Source organism: Spermophilus citellus (genome assembly GCF_964194105.1).
Source record: "Spermophilus citellus genome assembly, chromosome: 7".
NCBI classification, from domain to species: Eukaryota; Metazoa; Chordata; class Mammalia; order Rodentia; family Sciuridae; genus Spermophilus; species Spermophilus citellus.
The window spans coordinates 55,784,783-55,808,942 of record NC_138188.1 but is presented as its reverse complement, the minus strand read 5'-3'; the positions used below and the strand labels follow the sequence as shown (position 1 = coordinate 55,808,942).

At 36.7% G+C, this 24,160-nt stretch overlaps 1 pseudogene across 1 annotated transcript in view; it reads right to left on the bottom strand.

Annotated features, from left to right (window-relative positions):
- LOC308653289 (ferritin heavy chain-like) overlaps positions 1 to 22,916 on the bottom strand; it is a 49,212-nt pseudogene extending 26,296 nt beyond the window's left edge. The window contains exon 1 of the transcript in view: positions 22,664 to 22,916. The product of the transcript in view is annotated as a ferritin heavy chain-like (transcript). The remainder of the gene's footprint in view (positions 1 to 22,663) is intronic.
- Between the last annotated feature and the right edge of the window lie 1,244 nt (positions 22,917 to 24,160).

The window sequence follows — 24,160 nt, the reverse complement described above, 5'->3', positions numbered from 1 at the left end:
TTCCTTGAGTGATCTTACCTAGTCCCATACCTTTATTTGCTAATGATTTCCAGTTTTAGAAATATGGCCTCATGTCTTCCAGTGTTATTCCAGAGGCAATGACCAGCTGGTGCCCAGACACTGACTTTTTAATACCATTAAGTTTCCTTTTAGAAATGAATGAATCCGTGGCAGAAGCAGGGAAAGTAATGAATAAACCTAAAACATCTTATTGTACCAGAAGTAAGGAAGAATTCAAAGGCCAATGGAAATTTATTAAAAGGACATAGAAACCATCTTGAAGGGACTTCCAATAGACAAATCTAGGATAATTTGAGTATCGAAATAAATAATGATAGACTAAAATAAGAATCCATGAGTCCATATGAAGATTGGATTATCTCATAAAGTACCAGATAATAAATGGTTTAGCTATAAATTCTCTGTCACACTATTAAACTCTGTTGTGGCAAACAACAACAACAAACCAGCCATAGACAATATGTAAGTGAAAGAATGGCTGTGTTCCAAAAAACTGGCAGGAGGCCAGATTTGGCCTATGGGTTATAGTTTGCTTACTTCTGTACCTAAATAAACACAGGAATAAATAAGTGGCGAGAAGAGAAATTTTTTCATTATAGTAGAATGTGAACTAACAAGCACAGAGGAACGTTGAAGTTTAAAAACAAATTACAGTGTGGCAAACATTATAGTAATTATTAATCCAGGAAAGAAACATCAAAGGATGCTAAAAATAGGATACAGAAGGAGTTATTTATGCAGTTGTTAAGTATCTCCATATAAAAGGCTTATTAATTACAAAGGGGGGAAAGTATCTTGATAGTGGGGAAACCTGCAGACACAATCTCAATGGAATGATCAATGTTAACACTACACATTATGGGACAGATCATCATCATCTACCATCTGAAAGGATTCAGTGAGAAAAACAGAATCATTCCTGTGACATTCTTGCCAAAGATAATTAACCTCAGTGTAACAAGGAAACATCCTACAAGTGTCCCATTACAGAGACAGCGTATTTAAGAGATTTTTAGAGATTGATCAAGGAAAAAGATGTGACTGAGAGGTGATATTAGCACACATGCTTTATTGGACAACGTTTTGGCAGGTTTTCACATGGGGGAAAGCCTGTCACAGAATCAGGCCCTCTGCTGGTGGCCAGCAGAAGGGGAGGAACTCCCACAGAAGCAGGGGTTGGACAGGAGGCTTAGGTATCTATATGACGTTGCTCAACAATATGGGAATTCTTGTATCAGAGAGCTCCGAAGGGCTTAAGTAGTTTGGGATCTTTTAAATCTATAGAGTTTATTTTAGTTATGTTTGTCAGGTATTAGATGCAATTTCACAGTGTATGCAAAGCAGGTAGGGTCTAAATGGCTAAATCCCTGCTTATTTGGGAAATGTTGAAAATGATTAAATATACATAAATTTGGTTAGGCACCAGCAGGCTTTTTGAACTAGTAACATCCTGTTGTAAAGAAATAAACAACGTAGGGGCCAAAATATAAATAACTATTGGCTTGTTTACATAACACACTTTAAGAAATGACTGCCTTAAAACTTTTAAAATGTCAATGGTGTGAAATTAAAAAAACAAAACAAAACAAAACTGAAGACTACCTCCAGATTAGAGCTTCCCAGAGAGGCATGGCAGCTGAAATCCTAGGTTGGATCCTCTTGTTACAAAGGACATCTCTGCAACAATTGGCCAAGTAGACAGGGATTTTTAGAAAAATGAATATTTTGGACTTATTTGTTCTATTTCAAAATAAATTTATAAAAGCAATTTCAGAAATCTATATATGGGTGCCTGAGTCACTGGGATCCAGGGTTTATGACAGGCACAGCACAATCTGTACCTTTAAGCTTGGTCTCTGGTGATGAATACATTGTCAAGGGGATAGAACATATTTTATTTTGAAGTTTTTTAATCTTGAAAAAATGATATGTTTGAATTATTTAGACATGGAATATGGGCTTCTACTTGTTTTTCTGACCCAGGTCCCAAAAATGTTTGAGGCTGGCCTGGGCTAGGGAAAACCTATATTCTAGAGATTTTAGAGAAAAAGCCCCTCCCCCCATTGAAATTTGAAGAGTGAACACATTTGATACCTTGAAATTTTGAGAGGCAGAGGATGAGATCAAGAATGCTAAGGAGATATATAGTTGACAAAGTAATAGAGAAATGTCTTCTGATACAGAAAGCAGAAAGGAGGATAATTAAAGATGTGTTAGAGATGTGCAGGATGAAACAGAAGTGTATCAAGGGAGTGATGTGTTTTTTATTTTGTGTATTTTTTTTTTATTTTGTTAGAATCTAAGGATGCCAGACAGTTATTTCCCAGCGTCTCTTTCAGTCAGGATATAGGGACACATCCTGGACTCTGCTCATTAGACACACCTTTTGGTTCTCCTCTTCCACCCAGTCCTCTTCCTCAGGGGCATTTTGTGTCTGGAATGCCTTCCTTGGAATTTTCTAAGTCCTCTCTGTTGCCTGAGACTGGTTAGGGCTGGCAATGTTGTTCAGGGTATCTTGAGCCTAGACTTAAACCTCCATGGGCTGCATCCCTGTTTCTGCCCTTTTAGATATTCTCTACCCTTAACTTCATGCTTGTGGTTGATAATACGTGGAAGGAGTTATAAGCAAAGGAGCAGTGGCTCTAAAATGTGTCTAGTGAGGAGTGTATACGTGATGGAGAAGGCTGAAGGTTTTTATTCTATTTTTAGTCCTGGGGATTAAATCCAGGGCCTCACTTGCCTTGTTAGGCAAGTACTCTACTTCTGAGCTACACTTCCAGCTTGGAGATTTTAGTCTTAATCACAGCAGGCAAGTCAATCAAAACTTTGGGTTTACAGTGTGGCTTTGGGTATAGAAAGGTTTTTTACTTCATGGGCCTGCAACTTGTATAGTTCCAAGTACCCAGCTTTGAGAAGGGCCCCACATTTGCTATAATGTTTTGTGTTGCTGTCTTTAGATTCTTAATAAAATTTAAACAAGGGACCTGCCAAATGTGGCATTGAGTTGATGTTGATTTTGGCTCTTGATCCTGACCAAGGAATCTAAACCTGGTCCTTCAACCTGTCTAGAGATTTGTTGAGTTACCTAATGCCAGTGGGGTGCTAGTAAATGTTTAACAAACCACCTGTAGTTTTTGCCCATTTACATGATATAGTTCAGTGGTAGAGCAGGCTGGAGGCTCTGGGTTTGGTAAAAAATTAACTGCTCAGCATTGCCAAGATCAAGCTACCAACCTGATATTGTAAGGGTCCGGCGAAACGTCAGAGGAAGAGACCACAAGAGACTGTCTTATGCAACAGCAGAAGGGAGGGTTTATTTGGTTTCCAGCATGCTAGGGCCCACAGCTCTCTATAACAAAGAGAGATAGAGCCCTGAGAACAGCTTAAGCAGAGCTTATATACTTTCCTTGGAGAGGGCAGGGAGAGAAGTTACATTTTGTAGTTTGGCAGTTGGGGACAGCTCATTCTGGGAACAAGATTAGCAAACAGTTCACAGTTGGGGACAGCACATCCTGGGAACAAGATTAGCAAACAGTGTTTTGTTAAGCATATAGAAAAACGGAGTGACAAGTACCTATTTTATTAACCTTTCAATATCACCCAATAGGAGTTTGAAAAAGATGTATAATAACATAGTGCTATATGGTATTTCTACCATAAGTGTGCAATAAATGCAATAACCTCAGGGTGCAGATGATAATAAGATGTAGCAAATAATTAGGGAGTGATGGTTTTTTAGTATTTATTACCATTGATTTCGATACAATTTATGTAAGTTTATATGTGATCATACATCATCTAACAACAGGGACATGTTTTCAGAAATGTGTCATTGGATGATTTCATCACTGTGTGAACATCACAGAGTGCTTATACACAACTAGATCTTGCAGCCTACTACACATAGAGGTTGTATGGTATATTACTTCTAGGTTATAAATCTGAATAGCAGATCACTGTACTGAATACTTTAGGCCATTATTAACATAATGGTAAGTATTTGTGTATCTAAATGTACCTGAATATAGGGAAGGTACAGTAAAAATATAGTATAAAGGATAAAAAATGGAAAAACTGTATAAAGCACTTATCAGGAATAGAGCTTAAAAAATTGCTGTGAATTAGCCAGTAAGTAAGTGGTGAATAAATGTGAAGGCCTGGGACCTTACTATATGTTACACTATAGACTTTATGAACATTGTATACTTAGTATATACTAAACTTATAAAAATGTTTTTCTTTTTTCAATAATAAATTAACCTTAGTTAACAGTAACTTTTTTACTTTAAATGCTTTTAAACTTTTTGAACATTTTGGCTCTTTAGTCTTAATAACAAGAAGCTTAACACATTGTACAGGATTACAAAACTATATTCTTTCTGTCCTCATTCTATAAACTTTTTTCTGTTTTAAAATTTTTTTAATTTTTAAAACTTTTTTTGTTAAAAACAAAGACACAAATATACATACTAGCCTAGGTCTACATAGTGTTAGTATCATCAATATCACTGTTTTACAAACATTTTGGGGGGAGCTTGTTGAGATCTTCAAAGTATTTGATAATTACTTCACCATGAATTTTCTTTTTCTTTAACTATGCCTCCCCATTCCAGTTTTAACAGTTCCTCATTAGTTAATCCCTCAGGAACCACTTTGAGGAGTTTCCCAATATTCTCCTTACCCACATAGCCTTGTTGAGTTTTGTAGTCTCTTCTTGGCAAATCCTTGGAGTCAAGTGCAAATCAGTTGAGTGTGTTTTTCCAGATGTTATTCATAAACCATTTGGTGACATCACCCAAACCCAAGCAGTGTTTTATGAAGTCATAGATATTATTATCCTGCCAGAGTTGCATTATTACCTTCTTGGTGTCTTCTTCAATTAAAGCAACAGCCTGGGCAAAGGTCCTTCTCAAGAGGTAGACCATGAAAGCTGCTATAATACTAATCTATTGGTTGGGCTGAAGAGGTAGTATTTGGAGGAGAAATATCACTTTACCATTGGGATGAAGATTACCAAGAAAAGGAGCATTAAGGAAGTGTTATCAACAATAAACAAAATCTTGAATGATATATTATATTATAAAACTTTTCCATTTTGCTGGCACAGCAGTTTATGAGGACATCTTGGAAGAGGACCTGTGTTATCCATGACTTCTAATTGCTCCTGTGGTACCCTGGCAGCATTTGTTTATTTATATTCATGACAGCCGTGGGTTCTTATTGTTCTAGGTTACAAATTATTTCTGTTTGTAACCTGAAACATTTCCCATAATTAACACTGTTATTCTGTACTTAAAACTTTGAAACCTGGCATTGACTTGGCCTTATTATGAATTACAGTCCTTTCAGGCATCATTTTCAGAGTAGGGAGTTTTCATCCATATTGAAGATTCTAGAAACTTCCTTCCACAATCACCAGTTTGTCTCAAGTTTCTACAAATTCTTTTAAAAAATTAATTAATCGATTTATTTTAATTAGGTACATATGATAGCAGTATGAATCTTGATTCATTGTACACAATTGCAGCATGTTTTTTTAAAATTTTTTTATTGATTGTTCAAAACATTACAGAACTCATGATATATCATCTTTCATACATTTGACTCAATTGGGTTTTGAACTCCCATTTTTACCCCAAATACAGATTGCAGAATCACATCTGTTACACACTCACATTTTTACATAATGGCATATTAGTGACTGTTGTATTCTGCTACCATCCCTATCCCCTACTATCCCCCCTCCCCTCCCCTCCCCTCCCATCTTCCCTCTCTACCTCCTCTGCTGTTGTTCAATTCTCTCCCCCCTTTTTCCCCTCCCCCTTGCCCCTCACAACCTCTTATAATTTTGTGTATCATTGAAGGTCTCCTACCATTTCCATATGCTTTCCCTTCTCTCTCCCTTTCTCTCCCCCAATTCGTCTTTGTTTACTGTTAGTCTTTTCCTCATGCTCTTCCTTCCTGTTCTGTTCTTAGTTGCTCTCTTTATATCAAAGAAGACATTTGGCATTTGTTTTTAGGGCTTGGCCAGCTTCACTTAGCATAATCTGCTCTAATGCCATCCATTTCCCTGCAAATTCTATGATTTTGTCATTTCTTAGTGCTGCATAATACTCCATTGTGTATAAATGCCACATTTTTTTTATCCATTCATCTATTGAAGGGCATCTAGGTTGGTTCCACAGTCTAGCTATTGTGAATTGTGCCGCTATAATCATTGATGTGGCCGTATCCCTATAGTGCGCTCTTTTAAGGTCCTCAGGGAATAGTCCGAGAAGGGCGATAACTGGGTCAAATGGTGGATCCATTCCCAGCTTTCCCAGGAATCTCCATACTGCTTTCCAAATTGGCCTCACCAATTTGCAGTCCCACCAGCAATGTACAAGTATACCCTTTTCTCCACATCCTCACCAACACTTATTGTTGTTTGACTTCATAATGGCTGCCAATCTTACTGGAGTGAGATGGTATCTTACGGTGGTTTTGATTTGCATTTCTCTGACTGCTAGAGATGGTGAGCATTTTTTCATGTATTTGTTGATTGATTGTATATCCTCCTCTGAGAAGTGTCTGTTCAGGTCCTTGGCCCATTTGTTGATTGGGTTATTTGTTATTATTGTTTAATTTTTTGAGTTCTTTGTATATTCTGGACATTAGGGCTCTATCTGAGGTGTGAGGGGTAAAAATTTGTTCCCAGGATGTAGGCTCTCTATTTACCTCTTTTATTGTTTCTCTTGCTGAGAAAAAACTTTTTAGTTTAAGTAAGTCCCATTTGTTTATTCTTGTTATTAAATCTTGGGCTATGGGCGTCCTATTAAGGAATTTGGAGCCTGACCCCACAATATGTAGATTGGAGCCAACTTTTTCTTCTATCAGACGCAGAGTCTCTGATTTGATATCAAGCTCCTTGATCCATTTTGAGTTAACTTTTGTGCATGGCGAGAGAAAGGGATTCAGTTTCATTTTGTTGCATATGGATTTCCAGTTTTCCCAGCACCATTTGTTGAAGATGCTATCCTTCCTCCATTGCATGTTTCTAGCCCCTTTATCAAATATAAGATATTTGTAACTTTGTGGATTAGTCTCTGTGTCCTCTATTCTGTACCATTGGTCCACCTGCCTGTTTTGGTACCAGTACCATGCTGTTTTTGTTACTATTGCTTTGTAGTACAGTTTGAACTCTGGTATCGCTATACCTCCAGATTCACACTTCCTGCTTAGAATTTCTTTTGCTATTCTGGGTCTTTTGTTTTTCCATATGAATTTCATGATTGCTTTATCTATTTCTACAAGAAATGCCGTTGGGATTTTGATTGGCATTGCATTAAACCTATAGAGAACTTTTGGTAATATCGCCATTTTGATGATGTTAGTTCTGCCTATCCATGAACAGGGTATATTTTTCCATCTTCTGAGATCTTCTATCTCTCTCTTTAGGGTTCTGTAGTTTTCATTGTATAAATCTTTCACCTCTTTTGTTAGGTTGATCCCCAAGTATCTTATTTTCTTTGAGGATATTGTGAATGGAGTGGTTTTCCTTATTTCCATTTCAGAGGTTTTGTTGCTGATATACAGGAATGCCTTTGATTTATGCATGTTGATTTTATAACCTGCCACTTTGCTGAATTCATTTATTAACTCTAGCAGCTTCTTTGTAGAGCCTTTTGGGTCTGTTAAGTATATTATCATGTCATCCACAAATAGCGATAATTTAATTTCTTCTTTTCCTATTTTTATGCCTTTAATTTCTTTTGTCTGTCTAATTGCTCTGGCTAGTACTTCGAGAACTAAATTGAATAGAAGTGGTGATAGAGGGCATCCCTGTCTTGTTCCAGATTTTAGAGGGTATACCTTCAGTTTTTCTCCGTTTAGGATGATGCTAGCCTGAGGTTTAGCATATATAGCTTTTACAATGTTGAGGTAAGTTCCTGTTATCCCTAGTTTTTCTAGTGTTTTGAACATAAAGGGATGCTGTACTTTGTCAAATGCTTTTTCTGCATCTATCGAGATGATCATATGGTTCTTTTCTTTAAGCCTATTGATGTGGTGAATAGCATTTATTGATTTCCGTATATTGAACCAGCCTTGTATCCCAGGGATGAATCCTACTTGATCATGGTGCACAAGTTTTTTGATATGTTTTTGTATTCGATTCGCCAGAATTTTATTGAGAATTTTTGCATCCAGGTTCATTAGAGATATTGGTCTGTAGTTTTCTTTCTTTGAAGTGTCTTTGTCTGGTTTCGGGATCAGAGTGATGTTGGCCTCATAGAATGAATTTGGAAGAGCTCCTTCTTTTTCTATTTCTTGAAATAGCTTGAAAAGTATTGGTATTAATTCTTCTTTAAAGGTTTTGTAGAACTCCGCTGTATACCCATCCGGTCCAGGGCTTTTCTTGGTTGGTAGTCTTTTGATGGCTTCTTCTATTTCTTCCTTTGTTATTGGTTGTTTAAATTGTGTGTGTCTTCCTGTCTCAATCTGGGCAGATCATATGCCTTAAGAAATTTATCGATATCTTCACTATCTTCTATTTTATTGGAATATAGGGTTTCAAAATACTTTCTAATTATCTTCTGTATTTCTGTAGTGTCTGTTGTGATATTGCCTTTTTCCTCCCGTATGTTAGTAATTTGAGTTCTCTCTCTTCTTCTCTTCGTTAGCATGGCTAAGGGCCTATCTATCTTATTTATTTTTTCAAAGAACCAACTTTTAGTTTTATCAATTTTTTCAATGTTTTTTTTGTTTCAATTTCGTTGATTTCTCCTCTGATTTTAATTATTTCTTGTCTTCTACTACATTTGCTGTTGTTTTGCTCTTCCTTTTCTAGGTTTTTGAGGTGTAGTGTGAGTTCATTTATTTGTTGGTTTTTTTCTTTTTTTGAGGAAAGAACTCCAAGAAATGAATTTCCCTCTTAAAACTGCTTTCATTGTGTCCCATAGATCCCGGTATGTTATGTCTGTATTATCATTTATCTCTAAGAATTTTTTCAACTCCTCCTTTATGTCTTCTCTAACCCACTGATCATTCAGTAACATATTATTCATTTTCCATGTGATATAGGATTTTTCCTTCCTTCTTTTATCATTGATTTCCAATTTCATTCCATTATGATCAGATATGGTGCATGGTATTATCTCCACGCCTTTATACTTACTAAGAGTTGCCTTGTGGCATATGGTCTATCTTTGAGTAGAATCCATGTGCTGCTGAGAAGAACGTGTATCCACTTGATGATGGTTGATATATTCTATATATGTTGGTTAAGTCTAGGTTATTGATTGTGCTGTTGAGTTCTATAGTTTCTTTGTTCAGTTTTTGTGTAGAGGATGTGTCTAATGGCGAGAGTGGTGTGTTGAAGTCACCCATAATTATTGTGTTGTGGTCTATTTGACTCTTGAACTTGAGGAGAGTTTGTTTTATGAATGTTGCAGCTCCATTGTTTGGTGCATACAAATTGATAATTGTTAAGTCTTGTTGGTGGATGGTTCTTTTTAACAGTATATAGTGTCCTTCTTTATCCTTCTTGATTAACTTAGGTTTGAAGTTGATTTTATTCGATATGAGTATGGCCACTCCTGCTTGCTTCCGAGGACCATGTGAGTGGTATGATTTTTCCCAACCTTTTACCTTCAGCCTATGTATGTCTTTTCCTATCATATGAGTCTCCTGAAGGCAGCATATTGTTGGATTTGTTTTTTGATCCAGGTTACTAGCCTATGTCTCTTGATTGGTGAGTTTAGGCCATTAACATTTAAGGTTACAATTGAGATATGATTTGTACTTCCAGTCATGCTTCTTTATTTATTTATTTTAGTTTGGCTAGTTTTGCTTTTTGGTTATTTTCCTCCCCCTTTACTGAGATACCTCCTGCTGTTAGTTTTGGGCACTATTTTTCAATTCCTCTTCTTGTAGTATTTTGCTCAAAATGCTTTGCAGAGCTGGTTTTCTTGCCACGAATTCTTTTAGCTTTTGTTTATCGTGAAAGATTTTAATTTCATTGTCAAATCTGAAGCTTAATTTTGCTGGATACAGTATTCTTGGTTGGAATCCATTATTTTTCAGTGTTTGAAATACATTGTTCCAGGATCTTCTTGCTTTCAAAGTCTGTGATGAGAAATCCCTCTTTAACCTAATTGGTTTACCCCTGAATGTAATCTGCCTCCTTTCTCTCGTAGCTTTTAATATTCTCTCCTTGTTCTGTACATTGGCTATCTTCATAATTATATGTCTTGGAGTTGGTCTATTATGGTTTTGAATGTTTGGGGTCCTGTAGGCTTCCAGGATTTGGCAGTCCATTTCATCTTTCATCTCTGGGAAGTTTTCTAGAATTATTTCATTTAATATGCTGTCCATTCCTTTGGTTTGAATCTCTGTGCCTTCTTCTATCCCGATGACTCTCAAATTTGTTTTTTTATGACATCCCATATCTCTTGAATAGATGGCTCGTGGGATTTAAGCTTCTTTTCTGTGTTGACTATATTCTTTTCAAGTTGATAAACCTTGTCTTCATTATCTGATGTTCTGACTTCTACTTGATCAAGTCTATTTGTAATATTCTCGTTTGAGTTTTTAATTTGGTTTATAGTTTCCTGCAATTCTAGGATTATTGTTTGATTTTTTTTAAGATCTCTATCTCCTGGTAGAGCTCATTCTTTGCCATTTGAATTTGTTTGTTTAATTCATTTTCAAAATATACTTTTATTGCTTGGACTTGCTGTCTCATGTCTTCTCTAATATTCCTTTCCATTCGAGTTAGGTATGCCTTGAGTTCTTTCCCTATCCCTGCTTCTGATGTTTCTATGTCCTCCTGTAGAATTAAGTTGTCCTGCATTGTTTGTACTCCTTTTTTCTCTTGTTTTCTCATGTTGTTCACGTTACTTTCCAGCTCTATTTGATTGCCATGTTTCTGCTCTCTTCTATAGATTTGTTTTGGTTCTGTATTACTCTGTTGTCTCTCCGTTGTGTTGTTAAACTATGCCTGCTAACGAGGATTCCACTGGGAAGGAATTCTGAGGGCCGAGCTCCAGTGACATCACTACTATGCTATGACGGGCCCCAGGCTCCTTGCCGGGGTGTCCTAATGGGGGGTGTGACTGGACTGTCTCTGTTTGGTTTCAGCTCCCGGTCGCAGCAGGCGGGCGGTCTCCAGCTGCCCAGTATCATAGGCAGCGGGTGGGTGATTGGTCGCCAGCGGGGGGGTGGACTCCAGCCACCCAGTTGCGCGGGCAGCGGGCTGGCTGTCGCCGGTGGGCGGGCGATCTCTAGCCATCCAGTCGTGCTGTCGGTAGCCGGCAGGCGGGCGTTCTCCTACCGCCCAGTTACGCGGGCAGTGGGTGAACTGTCGCTGGCGGGCCTTCGGTTTCCAGCCGCCCAGTCGAGAGGGCCTGGCCTCTAGTCCCCTGGTTTCTTCTGCTAGTCTTGGTTTCTCCTGCTAGACCAGATTTCCCCTTAGTGATGGCTCTCGGCAGTTCAAACTGTACTCTGGGCCTGCCGTTTGTTGGGTGTGGAGGGTGGCTATTGGGAACCCTGGCACTCTATTGTTTTGTTTCCATTGTGGGGGATAGGACTGTACTGCTTCCTTCCCCATCTGAAATCCCATACTCAGCCCGGGGGTCAGTGCGGGCTCAGCCAGCGGGATTCCACCGAATCGCAGCCATTTTTCTCCCTGCTTGCTAATTAATCGCTTCTCTGTGGCGCCCTGCCTTCTGTAGCCACGGGGCAGGCCGCACCAATCAGTCAGCCTGGATCTCCGGTCTCACAGTTGGCTATTCTGCAGCATAAGTTTTTATTTCTCTGGTTTTACACGATGTAACATTGCACCATATGTGCAGTCGTACATGTACCTAGGGTAATGATGTTCATCTCATTCCACCATCTTTCCTGCCCCATGTTCCCTAACCACCCTCCCTCCCTTTATCCTAATCAAAATTCCTCCATTTTCCCCATGCCTTCCCCCTCCCAATTATGGATCAACATCTACTTATTAGAGAGAACAATTGGCTTTTGTTTTTTTGGGATTGGCATACTTTGCTTAGCATGATATTCTCCAACTCCATCCATTTACCTGTAAATGCTATAATTTCAATTTCTTTTCATGCTGAATAATATTCCATTGTGTATATGTACCATAATTTCTTTATCCATTCATTTATTGAAGGGAATCTTGGTGGCTTCTACAGTTTAGCTATTGTGATTTGAGCTGCTATGAACATTGATGTGGCTGTGTTACTATGGTATGTTGATCTTAAGTCCTTTGGGTGTAAACTGAGGAGTGGGATAGCTGGGTAAAATGGTAGTTCCATTCCAAGTTTTCTAAGTAATCTCCATACTTCTTTCCAGATTGCTTGCACCAATTTTGTGTCCCATCAGCAATGTATAAGTGTGCCTTTTCCCCGACATCCTTACCAACACTTATTGTTGTTTGTATTCTTGATAACTACCATTCTAACTGTTGTGAGATGAAATTTTGTAGTAGTTTTGATTGGAATTTCTCTAGTTACTAGAGATGTTGAACATTTTTTTCATATATTTATTGATCGAATGTATATCTTCTTCTGAGAAGTATTTGCTCAGCTCCTTATCCCATTTATTGATTGGGCTTTTTTGTTTGTTTGGTGTTAAGTTTTTTGAGTTCTTTATATATCCTGGAGATTAGTGCTCTATCTGACATGCATGTGGCAAAATTTTGCTCCCAAAACGTAGAGTTTCTCTTCACCTCATTGATTGTTTCTTTTTCTGAGAAGAAGCTTTTTAGTTTGAGTCCATCCCATTTATTAATTCTTGAGTTTATTTCTTGCACTTTAGGAGTCTTGTTGAGAAAGTCATCTGACATGATGAAGATTTGGGCCTACTTTTTCCTCTATTAGGTGCAGGATCTCTGGACTAATTCCTAGGTCCTTGATCCACTTTGAGTTGAGTTTTGTGCATGGTGAGAGATAGGGGTTTATTTTCATTTTGCTGCACATGGATTTCCAGTTCTCCTAGAACCATTTGTCAAAGAGGCTATGTTTTCTTCAATGCATGTTTTTGGTGCCTTTGTCTAGTCTGGGATAACTGTAAATTTATGTGAGTTTGTCTCTGTGTCTTCTATTCTGTACCATTGGTCTACATATCTATTTTGGTGCCATTAGTATGCTGTTTCTGTTACTATAGCTCTGTAGTATAGTTTAAGTTCTGTTATTGTGGTGCCTCCTGCTTTACTCTTCTTGCTAAGGATTGCTTTGGATATTCTCATTCTCTTGCTTTTCCAAATGAATTTCATGATTGCCTTTTCTATTTCTATAAGGAATGATGTTGGGACTTTAATTGGAATCACATTGAATCTGTATAGCACTTTGGGTAGTATGGCCATTTTGACAATATTAATTTTTCCGGTCTTAGACATGGGAGATATTTCCATCTTCTAAGGTCTTCTTTATTTTTTTTTAAATTTTTTATTTATTTTATTTTTTTATTGGTTTTTCAAAACATTACAAAGCTCTTGACATATCCTATTTCATACATTTGATTCAAGTGGGTTATGAACTCCCATTTTTACCCCGTATACAAATTGCAGAATCACATCGGTTACACATCCACGTTTTTACATATTGCCATACTAATGACTGTTGTATTCTGCTACCTTTCCTATCCTCTACTATCCCCCCTCCCCTCCCCTCCCATCTTCTCTCTCTACCCCATCTACTATAATTCATTTCTCTCCCTTGATTTTTTCCCTTTCCCCTCATATCTTCTTATATGTAATTTTGTATAACAATGAAGGTCTCCTTCCATTTCCATACAATTTCCCTTCTCTCTCCCTTTCCCACCCACCTCTCATCCCTGTTTAATGTTAATATTTTCTCACGCTCTTCCTCCCTGCTCTGTTTTTAGTTGCTCTCCTTATATCAAAGAAGACATTTGGTATTTGTTTTTTAGGGATTGGCTAGCTTCACTTAGCATAATCTGCTCTAATGCCATCCATTTCCCTGCAAATTCCATGATTTTGTCATTTTTTTAGTGCTGAGTAATACTCCATTGTGTATAAATGCTACATTTTTTAAATCCATTCATCTATTGAAGGGCATCTAAGTTGGTTCCATAGTCTAGCTATTGTGAATTGTGCTGCTACGTACATTGATGTAGCAGTATCCCTATAGTATGCTCTTTTAAGGTCTTCAGGGAATAGTCTGAGAAGGGCAATAGCTGGGTCAAATGGTGGTTCCATTCCAAGCTTTCCCAGAAATCTCCATACTGCTTTCCAAATTGGCCGCACCAATTTGCAGTCCCACTAGCAATGTACAAGTGTACCCTTTTCCCCACATCCTTGCTAGCACTTGTTGTTGTTTGACTTCATAATGGCTGCCAATCTTACTGGAGTGAGATGGTATTTTAGGGTGGTTTTGATTTGCATTTCTCTGACTGCTAGAGATGGTGAGCATTTTTTCATGTACTTATTGATTGATTGTATATCCTCCTGTTATCCCTAGTTTTTCTAGTGTTTTGAACATAAAGGGATGCTGTACTTTGTCGAATGCTTTCTCTGCATCTATCGAGATGATCATATGGTCCTTATCTTTAAGTCTATTGATGTGGTGAATAACGTTTATTGATTTCCGTATATTGAACCAGCCTTGCATCCCAGGGATGAATCCTACTTGATCATGGTGCACGATCTTTTTGATATGTTTTTGTATCTGATTTGCCAGAATTTTATTGAGGATTTTTGCATCTAAATTCATTAGGGATATTGGTCTGTAGTTTTCTTTCTTTGAGGTGTCTTTATCTGGTTTGGGAATCAGGGTGATATTGGCCTCATAGAATGAATTTGGAAGTTCTCCCTCTTTTTCTATCTCCTGAAATAGATTGTAGAGTATTGGTATTAGTTCTTCTTTAAAGTTCTTGTAAAACTCTTCTGTATATCCATCCGGTCCTGGGCTTTTCTTGGTTGGTAGTCTTTTGATGTCTTCTTCTATTTCCTCACTTGATATTAGTCTGTTTAGGTTGTTTATATTGTCCTGACTCAATCTGGGTAGTTCATATGTCTTAAGGAATTTATCAATGCCTTCACTATCTTCTATTTTATTAGAGTATAGGGTTTCAAAATAATTTCTAATTATGTCTGTTGTGATGTTGCCTTTTTCATCCCGTAAGCTAGTAATTTGGGTTCTCTCTCTTCTTCTCTTTGTTAGCATGGCTAGTGGTCTATCAATCTTATTTATTTTTTCAAAGAACCAACTTTTAGTTTTGTCAATTTTTTTCGATTGTTTCTTTTGTTTCGATTTCATTGATTTCAGCTCTAATTTTAATTATTTCTTGCCTTCTACTGTATTTGCTGCTGATTTTTTCTTCTTTTTCTAAGGCTTCGAGGTGTAGTGTGAGGTCATTTATTTGTTGGCTTTTCCTTCTTTTAAGGAATGAACTCCATAAAATGAATTTTCCTCTTAGTACTGCTTTCATAGTGTCCTAGAGATTTTGATATGTTGTGTCTGAGTTTTCATTTACCTCTAAGAATTTTTTAATTTTCTCTTTGATGTCTTCTGTAACCCTTTGTTCATTCAGTAGCATATTGTTTAATCTCTATGTGATGTAAAATTTTTTCTTTCTCATTTTATTATTGATTTCCAATTTCATTCCATCATGATCAGATAAAATGCATGGTAGTATCTCTACTCCTTTGTAATTGATATGATTTTCCTTGTGACATAATATATGGTCTATTTTTGAGAAGGATCCATGAGCTGCTGAGAAGAAAGTGTATCCACTTGATGTTGGGTGGTATATTCTGTATATATCAATTAAGTCTAAACTATTAATTGTATTATTGAGTTCTATGGTTTCTTTATTCAACTTTTGTTTGGAAGATCTGTCCAGTGGTGAGAGAGGTGTGTTAAAATCTCCCATGATTATTGTGTTGTGGTCTATTTGACTCTTGAACTTGAGAAGAATTTGTTTGATGAACGTAGCTGCACCATTGTTTGGGGCGTATATATTAATGATCGTAAAGTCTTGTTGAGCAGTATGCAGTGTCCTTGTTTATCCCTTTTGATTAACTTTGGCTTGAAGTCTATTTTATTTGATACAAGTATGGACACCCCTGCTTGCTTCTGGGGTCCGTATGAGTGATATGATTTTTCCCAATCTTTCACCTTCAGTCTGTATGTCTTTTTCTATCAGATGAGTTTCCTGTAGGCAGCATATTGTTGGATCTTTTTTTTTAAATCCATTCTACTAGCCTATGTCTTTTGATTGGTGCATTTAAGCCATTAACATTTAGGGTTACTCTTGAGATATGGTTTGTATTTCCAGCCATATTTGATTATGTATGTTACTTAACATGATTTGTTTTTCCTCTATGATGAGTTTTTCCTTTACTGTACTGCCTCCCGCTGTTGGTTTTCATTGTTATTTTTCATTTCCTCTTCCTGTAATGTTTTGCCAAGGATGTTTTGAAGAGCTGGTTTTCTAGCTGCAAATTCTTTTAACTATTGTTTATCATGGAAGATTTTTATTTCATCTTCAATCCTGAAGCTTAATTTTGCTGGATACATGATTCTTGGTTGGAACCTTTTTTCTTTCAGTGTTTGAAATATTTGTTACAGGATCTTCTAGCTTTCAGGGTCTGTGTTGAAAGATCAGCAGTTATCCTGATTGGTTTACCCCTAAATGTAATCTGCTTCCTCTCTCTTGTGGCTTTTAAGTTTCTCTCCTTATTCTGTATGTTGGGCATCTTCATTATTTTGTGTCTTGGTGTGGATCTCTTACGATTTTGTACATTTTGTGTCCTATAGGCTTCTAGTATTTGGATTTCTTTTTCATTCTTTAATTCTGGGAAGTTTTCTAGTATTATTTCATTGAATAGATTGCTCATTCCCTTGGTTTGGACCTCTATACCCTCTTGTATCCCAATAACTCTTAGGTTTGGTTTCTTTATGTTATCCCATTATTCTTGGATGTTCTGCTCATGATTTCTTTACATTCTCATTGAGTTGTCTATGTTCTTTTCAAGTTGAAAAACTTTTTCATCATTGTATGAAGTTCTATCTTCTAAGTGTTTTACTCTGCTGGTAATACTCTCATTTGAGTTTTTAATTAGGTTTATTGTTTCCTGCATTTCCAGGATTTCTGTTTGTTTTTTATATCCCCTATCTTCCTATAGAGTTGATCTTTTGCTTCTTGGATTTGTTTATGTAATTCATTGTCAAAGTGATCTTTCATTGTCTGAATTTGCTGTATAATGTCTTCCTTGAGACTCCAGATCATCTGAAGCATGTATATCCTGAACTCTTTGTCTGACATTCCATCAGCTGCAGATATTACCTCATCTAATATTGAATTGACCTGTATTGTTTGTGGTCCTTTCTTTCCTTGTCTTTTCATACTGCTCATGATTCTTTCTAGCTTTGTGAAACTGTTGTGTTAATGTTTTTCCCCTTATATATTTGTATTGTTCTTGAATAGCTCCAAAATCCCTCTTTTGCGGAGAAAGACAATGTTAACAGTTCCCAATATCAACAGTACATCATCTAAGCACAAATTTTCATTATTAATACATTTATAGTTAGATTCTAAGTCTATAGATATTGGTTTTAATTATTACTTAAGAATATATTCATTAGTTTCACAAAAGGCATACCATATCTGGTGGCATATAGAAAACTTAATTTCAGATGAAGGATGTTATGCTTAGAGGGAAAGGAGTGAGGGTATGAGGTTAAACTAACTTAGCACCTTTGGAGAACTCTAACCAATAGACTGGTAATTTATGGAAGAATGTATAGACTCAACCTCCTATCTGTATTTAGATAGTTACCCTATGTATAGATAGCAAAAGTTAGGAGATTGAAAGTGGGATAGAGAGAATATGAATGAAAAAAAAGAAAAAAAAATAACAAGGAAGAGAAAAGAAATAAGAGAGAAGGAAAAGGAAAGTAAGATAGAAATAAAGAAAAAAATGGGGGAAAGGTGGGGTATATGCAATTCCTCTATATTATATTACTTTGGTAATTCGGTTGTTCATGCCCAGTTCTTGGTTTCACATATGTTGAAGTTGTGGAAGATAGAGAAGAAAAGAGAGAAAGAAAGAAAAAAAAGTCTCTCAGAACACTGTTTTCCTTGCTTCCAGCAGGTGGCGTTGTCTATTCCTAGCTTGAGCCTCTGTATTCAGGGTGGTGGGTATAGCCAGTGTGAAAGGAAATGAGCTTCCACCTGTATCTTCCCTACTCTAGTCTCTGAGGTAGAAACCAGGTGCCTATACAGTTGTTATTTTGCGTTGATAGCTACAACCCCCAAAAGCTTGTGGGAAATATTTTGAGTTATTACAGCTAAGGGTGGGGGAGTTGGAAACTGGGTACCTGGATCAGATGCAGAACCGTGCTGGTAGCCACACCCGCTTTCATGGGTTTTAAGGGTTGATGGGCTTCCTCCGGACTAGCACACGGGGCGGGGCCGGGCTTTCTCCTCCTGTCTGGCTTGGCGATGGCGGCTTCCTCCTCTGGTCTGGCTTGGCTGGCGCCGGGTGGCTTCCTCCCTAGGTCTTCTTTAATTTCTTTCTTTAGTGTCCTATAGTTTTCATTGTAGAAGACTTTCATCTCTTTTATTAAGTTGATTCCCAAGTATTTTTTTTTTGAGGCTATTGTGAATGGGGTAGTTGTCCTAATTTCTCTTTCAGAGGATTCATCACTGATGTATAGAAATGCATTTTATTTATGGGTATTGATTTTATATTCTGCTACATTGCTGGATTCATTAATTAATTCTAGAAGTTTTCTGGTGGAGTTTTTGTATCCTCTAATGTCATCAGCAAATAATGATAGTTTGAGTTCTTCTTTTCCTATTTGTCTCCCTTTAATTTCCTTGTCTAATTGCTCTGGCTAGAGTTTCAAGAACTATGTTGAATAGAAGTGATGAAAGAGGGCATCCCTTCCTTGTTCCAGGTTTTAGAGGGAATGCTTCCAATTTTTCTCCATTTAGAATGATGTTGGCCTTGGATGTTTAGCATAGATAACTTACAATATTGAGGTATGTTCCTTCTATTCAAGATTTTTCAAGTGTTTTGAATATGAAAGTGTGCTGTATTTTGTCAAATGCTTTCTCTGCTTCAATTGATATGACCATATAATTCTTATCTTTTGGTCTATAGACGTGATTTAGTGATTTCTGAATTTTGAACCAAACTTGCATCCCTGGAATGAACCCCACTTGATCATGGTGCACTATTTTTTAAATATGTTTTTGTATGTGATTTGTGCACTTTTTAAAAAATATGTTTTTGTATGTGATTTGTCAAAATTTTATTGAGAATTTTTTGCATCTATGTTCATCAGGGATATTGATCTGAAATTTTCTTTCTTTGATGTGTCTCTGTCTGGTTTTGGTATCAGGGTTATACTAGCCTCATAGAATGAGTTTGGAAGAGTTCCTCTTTTTCAATTTCATGGAATAATTTGTGGAGTATTGTGTGTCTTGTAGAACTTGGCTGAAATGCTGTGTGGTCCTGGCCTTTTCTTGGTTGGTAGGCTTTTAATGGTGTCTTCTATTTCCTTGCAAAATTGATTTGTTTAAGTTGTGTATGTCCTCCTGGTTCAGTTTGGGTAGGTCATATGCCTCTAGAAATTTGTTGGTGTCCTCAAGGTTTCTATTTTACTGGAGTATAAATTTTTAAAATAGTTTCTAATTATCTTCTGTATTTCAATAGTGTCTGATCATGATATTTCCTTTTTCATCATGAATTTTACTAATCTGAGTTTTCTTTCTCATTCTTTGTGTTAGTGTGGCTAAGGGTTTGGCAATTTTATTTATGTTTTCAAAGAACCAGCTTTTTTTGTCAATTTTTTGAATTGTTTTCTTTTGTTTCAATTTATTTTGTGTCTTCTACTTTTTTTAAAATATTTTTTTAGTTGTAGATGGATACAATACCTTTATTTTATTTATTAATTTTTATGGAATTTATTTTTTCATTTTTATATGAGGAACCCAGTTCCACACACATGCTAGGTGAACACTCTACCACTGAGCTACAACAACTGCCCCTTCTGTTTTCTACTTCTTTTGGTACTGGTTTTTACTTTTTTTTCTAGTGCTTTGATATGTAATATCAAGTTGTTTATTTGTTGATTTTTTCTTCTTTTATTGAATGAACTTAATGCAATAAACGTTCCTCTTAGCACTCCTTCATAGTGTCCCAGAGATTTTGATATGTTGGATTGGAGTTCTCATTTACCTCTAAGAATTTTTTTTTATCTCCTCCATGATGTCTTCTGTTATCCATGTATCATTCAATAGTGTATTATTTATTTTCCAGGTGTTGGAGTAGCTTCTATTTTTTATTTTATCATTAATTTCTAATTTCATTCCAATATGGTCAGATAGAACACAGGGTACTATCTCTATTTTTTTGTATTTGCTAAGACTTGCTTTGTGGCATAACATATGTTCTGTTTTAGAGAATTGTCCATGTGCTGCTGAGAAAAAGGGATATTCACTTGTAGATGGATGGAATATTCTATATATGTCTGTTAAGTCCAAATTATTGATTGTATTATTGATTTCTATAGTTTCTTTTTTAGTTTTTGTTTGGAAGATCTGTCCAGTGGTGAGAAAGATGTGTTAAAATCACCCAGTATTATTGTGTTATGGTCTATTTTATTCTTGAAGTTCAAAAGGGTTTGTTTGATACACGTAGATGCTCCATTGTTTGGAGCATATATTTATAATTGTTATGTCTCGTTGGTGTATGAAGTATGAGATGTCCTTTTTATCCCTTTTGATTTGGCTTGAAGTCTACTTTATTTAAAATGAGAATGGAGATCCCTGCTTGTTTCTATAGTCCATATGAGTGGTCTGTTTTTTTCCCACCCTTTCACCTTTAGTCTGTTGGATATGTTTCCTGTGAGATGAGTCTCTTGAAGACAGAATATTGTTGGGTCCTTTTGAAAAATCCAATCTTCCAGTCTATGTCTTTTTATTGATAAGTTCAGGCCATTAACATTCAGGGTTATTATTGAGACATGGTTTGTATTCCAGTTCATGTTGGTTTATTTTTGGTTTTTAACTTGACTTGGTTTCTCCTTTGATTGTTTTTTCCTTCTTTTGCATATTTTCATTGTTGTTTTTTATTTTCTCCTCATGAAATATCTTGCCAAGAATGTTCTGTAGTGCAGTTTTTCTTGCTGTAAATTCATTTAACTTTTGTTTTTTATGGAAAATTTTTTTTTATTTTATCATCAAATCTGAAGCTTAATTTTGCTGGATATAAGGTTCTTGGTTGGCATCCATTTTCTTTCACAGTTTGTATATGTTGTTCCAGGATTTCCTGGCTTTGAGGGTCTGGGTTGAAAAATGTGCTGGGATCCGAATTTGTCTCTCCCTATATGTATTCTGATTCCTCTCTCTTGTGGACTTTAAAATTCTATCCTTATTCTGTAGGCTAGGTATTTTCATTATAATTTGTGTCTTGGTGTAGATCTGTTGTAATTTTGTACATTTGGTGTACTGTAAGCCTCTTTTATTTGATTTTTCCAATTCATTCTTCATGTTTGGGAAATTTTTGGACATTATTTCACTGAAGAGATTGTGCATTCTTTTGGTTCAAATCTCTACGCCTTCCTCTATCCCAATAATTCTTAGATTTGGTCTTTTGATGCTATCTCATAATTCTTGGATGTTCTGTTTATGGTGTCTTACCATCTTCAACAAGATTGTATATTTTGTCTTTATTGTCTAAGGTTCTTTTTTCTAAGTGATCTAGTATGTTGGTGATGATTTCTATTGAGTTTTAATTAGGTTTATTATTTTCTTCATTTCAAGGATTTTTGTTTGTTTTCAGAATCTCTGTCTTTCTTGAAGTAATCTTTTGCTACATATATTTACTCTCTTACCTCTTTGTTGGAGTGATCAATTTTTGCCTGTATTTGCTCACTTATGTCATTCTTTAATTGGCAGGTCATTTTAGTTATGTATTTTCTGAACTCCTTCTCTGACATTTTGTCAATGAATTCTATTATTGTAGTATCTTGGTTTGTTTGAGGCACTTTATTCTCTTGTTTTTTCATGTTGTTTATGTGTCTTCCTCTCTTGCAGTGCGTCTCTGAAGTATTGCAGTTTCTACCCTGTAATCTTGTAGTGTCTTTGCACGTTACCAATACCTCACCTTTAAGGAGGATATCAATGTTTACAGCATCCATTGCAACCAATATGCAACCATAGATCAAGTAGCTTTTATTTTGACAATTACAGTTTGTTGCTATAAACAGAAATGATGAGTTCAGTTATCTTCTACCCATATAACCAGTAGGTTTTCATAGGGGTTTACAGTTTCTAATGGTGAAAGAATGGGGTGATGGTGTGTGTGCGTGTGTGTGTGTGTGTAGCTTGTGATGTTTATGAGGTAGAATGTGAGAATATAGAGGTATTAGGTTATAGGACTAGTGAAAGAGTAATCAAAAGAAGTTAGCTGTTAGCAGGAGAAAAAAGAAAGAGAGGTGACCCCATGCAAGGCTCCCTGTTGCCTCTGCAACAGGATGAAGTCTGTTAGCACACTTAATAGGGATACTTCTGGTGCATCCGGCCCACAGAGACTTTTCTAATGGTCTTCCAGGTCCCGGTTGTTGTCCTTAGATGGAAATGGCCATGTTCATAGTTGGTGGTGACAGTAGTGTCAAACCTGTAGGTACCTTGATGTTGGCCTTCAAGGCCCCAGTAAGTGTCCAAAGGTGGAAGCTGCCCCAGATAGATGGTGGAGGTGGCAGTGGAGGTAACCCAAGATGGTGGTGGAGTTGTCCCGCAATGGAGGCAAGCACTTTCAGAAGTGGGGCTGGCAGGGATGGGCTGGGCGATTGCATTGGGCAGCCTATTTGGTGATGCTGCAGTGTTGCATGCAGTGCTACAACAGGCAGCTGCCTCCTGGCCCTGTCCATTGCCCCACGGTGGAGATTACCACATAGGGAGGGCTATGGCCGTGGCTGCAATGTCCTAAGATGGAGGCGGTTTGGGTGGAGCCACTTGTTTGTGAATAGGGAACCACAGCTGGTGCAGTGTTCCTCTTTCTGGTGGTGGGGATGCAGGGGTGTGATATTGCCCTTCAGTCTCCACCAGCAGGGTCACCTATTTAGCATTTCTCATAGTGTAGGTCTACTGGTAACAATTAATAATAATAATAATAATAATAATAATAATAATAATAATTATTATTATTATTATTATTATTATTTTGTACCAGGTATTGAAACTAGGGGCATTTAACCATGGAGCCATAGCCCATATCCTCAGTCTTTTTTCTTTTATTTTTTGAGACAGAATCTTTCTTAGTTTCTTAGTTAAATTTGTGATCCTCCTGCTTCAGCTGCTGAGCCACTGGGATTACAGGCATGTGCCACTGTGCCTGGTTTCTTGTTTTGTTTTGTTTTTGTTTTTGTTTTGTTTTAGCTGAAAAGAAAAAAAAAACTTTTGAGGTACTAGCAATTAAACCCAGGGCCTCACACATGCCAGGCAAGCATTCTTCCACTGAGTTATATTCATGTCCATTTTACAGTACTTTTAGACAGGATCTTACAATGTTGCTCAGGTAGGCCTCAAACTTGTGGTCCTCCTTCCTCAGTCTCCCAAGTAGGTGAAATTACAAGAGTGTACCACAACATTCAGCTCTAAAACTACATTTTGCTTTAATTCTTAAGGGATATTTTTTTGGAGATGGAATTTTGGGTTGACAGCTTTGCTTTGGTTTTTACTTGCAGTGTCATTAAGATATTGTTCCATTGCTCTCTGGTCATCGGAATTCATAAATCATCAGAAACTTCAATCATTGTTCTCATGTAATGTGCTATTTGTATCACTGGTTTTCAACAGTTTCATTATTCTGTGTCTCTGTATAGCTTCCTTAATATTTATCTTGTGTGAATTTCTTTGAAATGGTTGAAACTGTTTGTTTTTTGCTAAATCTGGAAAAACATTTTACCCATTTGATCTTTAAATATTTTTCCATTACTTTCTTTCTTTTCTTTCTGGGAGTCCCAAAGCATGTTTGTTTCTTTGATCTAAGATTTTATTAATTTTTTGCATTTTTTTCTATTCTCCCAGGTTGGATGATTTCTGATGATTAATAATCATGTTTGTTAACTTGCTGTGAAATGTAAATTTAAAATTTTATTCTACCAATGATTTT